Genomic DNA, 5,224 nt, shown 5'->3' on the forward strand with positions numbered 1-5,224 from the left:
AACAACGCATTCTCCAAGGTTTCAGATAGCTAAGTGTTGAAACTCAGCTCTAAACATCCAATTCCGGGCAGCCCGGGTGGCTCAGCGGTTTGGTGCTGCCTTCATTCCAAGGCCTGATCCTAGAGACATGGGATCAAGTCCCACATCGGGCTCCCTGTGTGGAGCCTGCTTCTCCCTCTGCCTGTGTCTCTGCCTCTCTCTCTCTCTCTCTCTGTGTCTCTCATGAGTAAATATATAAAAATCTTAAAAAATTTAAAAAATAAACATCCAATTCCCTAAAATATTTAAGTAATTTATATTTCCACAAACACATATATTTAGTGTTCATGAGAGTCTCAGATTTAACTCAAAAAGAAACAAAAATTCAACAAAAGCTGTTCTTACCCTAATAATTCTGTGAAGGAAAAAAATATTATATGGAACATTTTTTTCAAATTCCATTTCTGATGAAAAATGTAAAGCAGGTTTCAGCTTATGTTCACAAAAATTTTCATGGATTACTATGTTATTTTTATATCCCTACAAAAGGGGAGCTAAAGCCATATTGATAATGCCTAATGTCCAGAGTAAATATGTTTGCTTTAAAATATCCTGAATCAGTGAGCTTTTTATTGGTCAGCCCAATCTGTTGAAAGAGATTTGGGGGTGGGGGGGTACCTGGGCTGGCAGAGTTTGGGACTCGTGATCTTGGAGTCATGAGTTCAAGCCCCACATTGGGAATAAAGCTTGCTTCATTAAAAAAAAAAAAAAGTTTTGATACTTACTATTAAACTTCTCTCCCTAAATCAGACCAAAGATCATAAATAGGGGGTGAAAGATTCTATCTTTTTTTATCTATCTTATTATCTAATTTTGTTCTATCCTTTTTGTCCACGGCCTGCAAATAAACAGGGCTCTTTTTCTTTTTGAGTGCCTGGCATAAGCAGGGCACAATAGGGAGGAAGCATGTTTTGGGAGGGGGGAGGCTTGGAGAACTGAAATAGGCCAGAGGCTGCCTCTTTACTTCCAGCTGAGCCACACCCCTCACAACCCATGAGTCACCAGGCTGTCAGCACTGCTGACTTCTTAGGAGAGTAACTTGCATTCAAGAGATCATGCCCAGCACTCCCCTAGGAGGACTCTTGGGATGTGATGTTCCAGAAATGAAGCCCCAGGTACTTCTTTACTCATCTGGTGCAGATGTTTCTGGGGTCCTTCAAATAATTTATAGAGAAGACTAAAATGGGCATGATCCCATAGAAGTTTGAAGGCAGAAACCAGGCTAGCGTTACCTATTGACAGACAAGGCAGGTACCTATGAAATGTCTGCAAAGAAGATCCACACATTTATGTTCTATCATTCTGGTCCTGGGATACTTCCTTTAAGGATAAGATTTGTCTGTTCTTTGCTTGTAGGATTTACCAGAAACATTCTGGAAGGGGAGGCCAATTTGCATCAGATTAGCCTTGCTCTGTGATGAGCAACCTATCTTTCAGACTTCACGGACATCCTCCAGAAGCTTAGTTCAGGTAACTTCTCTCTAAAGACCAGAAATCAAAAAAATAAAAAATAAAAAATAAAAATAAAGACCAGAAATCATACGATACATTTCCCTTCCATGTCATCACGCCTCACTCCTCCTTTCTTGCCAGTCCCTTGCATCCAGCTTCCAGTGATGCCAAGCAGAGAGAGCAGTGTCCTTTCATGTGGAAAAGCACAAGGGTGAAGCCAAAATACTGCAAGAACAACATGTATTTGGAGCATTTCCATTTGGCCGTCTTCAATAATCCAGTACATTGATTCCACAGTTCAGGAAACCCAAATTCAGTCTGAGAGTGAGGAATTCCAAGATCCTTTTTTAAAAAAGATTTAATTTATTTATTTGAGAGAGAGAGAGAGAGAGAGAGAGAGCATAGGTTGTGGGGGGAAGGGAGAGGGGAGAGTCAAGCAGACTCCCTTCTGAGCGTGAGCCCCTGGGCTCAATCCCAGGATTTCGAAATACCTGAGCCAAAGTCAGATGCTTAAGCAACTGAGCCACCCAGGGACCCCTCCAACATTCTTCACTGTACCCAGCAACACACTGTTTGGAGTCTAGGCACCAACACCCTTGCTTTTCCTTGTTTGCAAAGCAGAGATAATGACACTAACTCAGGGACTCGTGCATGAGCTAATTAATAATTGCATAGTGCTAAATATAAAGAGGCTTCATGGTACAGGCAGGTAAAATGTCCCTTTAGGAGTGACACATATTAATTATACTGTGTGAGAACCCAGCAAAGCTGCATCAATCACTTTGAGAAAGGTGGTCTAAGGAGAGAGATCCACCCTATTTCATTTTTATGATGATACACTTGCTTTTTGGGTTCCTGCTCCTAGATTCATCTTTGCAATAGTGCAGAATTACTTCATTTTTATGTCTTATTTAACTCTTTACCTAGCAGTCAGTTCAATTTCTCTGGGTGTATCACAGAGCATTGTGTTTACCAGGCTGTGGCTGGACAGACGGCAGAGGAGAGGCTACGCCATCATCTCAGGGACCGAAGGGAAGCTCCCTGTCACTAAGGAGAAGTCCAGGACTAGCCTGGCAGCCTGAGTGCTCTTGCAGAGGGGCTGCACCCACTCCCCCACTCCCAGCACAGGCCAGGGCTTACTGTCCCTTGTGTAGGGCAGACTCTGGAGGCCTTGAGGCAGAGTTGCCAAAGCTGTTTGTTGCCAAACTGGTTCCTGACAAAACATTGACTTTCTGCATATGAAATGGCTACAAAGAAAGATTTTTTTTTCCCTTTTAATGCCATTAATTGGGGCAGAAAATGAGAAGGTTGTGTCACAAGGGAACAAAACAGGTTTTGGACTCAGCTCCCTAGGAAACATCACAGGCATGATAATCCCAACGGTTGCAGAACTGTAGAAAAGAGAAACAATGTGCTGTACTTACCGTGTCAAACTAAAATTAATAAAGCAAATCAAATTAAGAAAATTGGATTGTATAATACCTACTAAGTATTAAGCACACATTGAGAAAAAAATAACGATGGAAATTAAGTTGAATAAGGTAGAAAAATTTATTCATTCATTCATCACTTATTGAGCACCTAGTATATACCTGTCATTGTGCTAGGAATGGGGATACGACAGTGAACAAGAGACAAAAATCTTCGTTCCTTGGAGTTTACATTGTGAGGAAGAAAGACAATAAATAAGTAAAAAAATTAGCAGGAAAATATTTGGTACTAGCACTCTGCAGATAATTCATGTAGGTTGAGGTGATCATAACTGAATGGCCTTTGTGCAGAGGTAACATTTAAGCTAAGGTGTAAAGGAAAAGGAAGAATCAGTCCCATGAGGACTGGGGGAAGTGCATTCCGGGCCAACTGAGTGGGGAGAGTCAACATCTCAAGGCAGGTAAGAGTCCTGTACGCCAAGGTACTGCTCTGGTGTGGCTGGGGCACAGCAGGGAGGAGAGTCTGAGTTAGGCAGGGGCAGGAGGCAGTTCATGCAAGGCCCATAAGTCCACATGGAAACTGGAGATTTCTTTTCTAAGTGTGATGAGAAGCCACTGGAGAGTTGCAAAGAAGTGGTAGGATCTGATTCATGCCTTTAAAAGATGACTCTGCTGCTCTGTGCAGAGAGATGTGTAGGGGAAAGAGTACAAGAGCCAGAGCCAGGGGGACGCATGAGGAGACTGTTGCAGTTATGATCATAGTCCTCTGGTTACTACTCACTCATTTTTGGGGGGGAAACTAATGACAAAGGATCATGTTGTGTGCATCTACGTGTCTACTGGGAGAAGGAAAAGAGATCTCATTCTTGTGGTTTGGTAAATGTCAGACTGCATTGAACAACAAGACAACCATGGCCCAACAGTCCTTTGCGCATGGGTGGACTGTAGAGTTACGGTGTTTAACTCATCCTGGCCTTTGGGGCAGCCATTGGTTCCCTGTTGACTTCCTGTCATACTTTAGTTGGTGGCTACTCCTTACTCTTCTCCACACTCCCAAACCACCCTCTTCTCAATCATCAGTTCTTCCCCCAGACCCATTTTTTGGGGGTAGTAACTTTATTTCTTTCTCTGCAAAGAAAAGTAGAAGCTCCCTGTGTGAATTTCTTCTTGTGTCAACCTTACATTTGGATTCTTTCTTAGTTTGGAAAGATGTATCTCTGCTCCCCTCCAAAGCTTGTCCCCTCCACCTGTCCCAAGATCTGTGTTACTTAACCAGTTTGCACCCCCAGAAGGATTCCCTAGTTCTGAAACATTTTTAGTACCCTCTTCTCCTTTATCCTCTTCTCTGCTTCTAAAACTAGAGCCTAGCTCGTCTGATCTTAGTGGGCAGCCCTGCCCTCTGGGCTGCTACTGGCCATCTCTAACATTCCCCCTTCTGGGCTTTGCCTCTCCTTCAACCAGTAAATGAACCTCAGCCTCCCTCTCTAGTTCCCAGTGCCCAGGTCTCTAGACTCCTGCAACCTTCAAGAATTGCACAAATTTAACCATATCCTTCATATCCTTTTTTTTTTCTTTTCCAAATCCTTTATCTGCTTCAACTTACCTACTTCTTGACTTCCCTCTTTTACTTTCTCCTTGTGTGAGCTTTATGTTTCTCTTTTTCAGGTTAAACATTCATTAAATCTCTCATTTATTCAACACTTAGAGACAACTCTCAGTTATGTAGGATTCTGTAAAGTCCCTCACTGGCACTCTTTCTCTAAACTTACTACAGAATCACAGTCCCTTATGATTACTATTATATACTACAATATATATGATATAATATAATACATAATTACTGGGGCTGGAAGTATTTTAAAAGTAAAAATCTTCAGATTTGGGAAAGATGATATGCATATATACCATAATACATTAATATCTACAGCAAAAATGTATGACAATTCGTGCTAACTGGGATAATTAAAGACAATAAATGGCCTCATAAGAATTCAGGTCAAAAAAAAAAAAAAGAATTCAGGTCAGATTTTGCTGCCAAGTGAGTTTTGATGTCAATTTACAAAAGAAAGGAAGGGAGAAAGAAAGAAAGAAAGAAAGAAAGAAAGAAAGAAAGAAAGAAAGAAAGAAAGAAAGAAAGAAAGAAAGAAAGAAAGAAAGAAAGAAAGAAAGAAAGAAAGAAAGAAAGAAGAGAGAAAGAGAGAAAGAAAAGAAAGAAAGAAAGGAAGAAAGAAAGAAAAAGAAGAGAGAGAAAGAAAAGAAAGAAAGAAAACAAGAAACATGGAAAATTTTCAGTCTAATTTGGT

The 5,224-nt window shown here is 41.1% G+C and overlaps 1 long non-coding RNA gene across 1 annotated transcript; it reads left to right on the forward strand.

The window, feature by feature from the left end:
* Positions 1–894: 894 nt before the first annotated feature.
* On the forward strand, positions 895–1,780 carry LOC121496542. The gene is made up of 3 exons (XR_005989263.1): positions 895–1,154; positions 1,396–1,509; positions 1,633–1,780. It is a non-coding gene; the product is annotated as an uncharacterized LOC121496542 (long non-coding RNA).
* The last annotated feature ends 3,444 nt before the right edge of the window (positions 1,781–5,224 follow it).

The sequence above is a fragment of the Vulpes lagopus genome, chromosome 1, assembly GCF_018345385.1.
Source record: "Vulpes lagopus strain Blue_001 chromosome 1, ASM1834538v1, whole genome shotgun sequence".
Lineage (NCBI taxonomy): Eukaryota > Metazoa > Chordata > Mammalia > Carnivora > Canidae > Vulpes > Vulpes lagopus.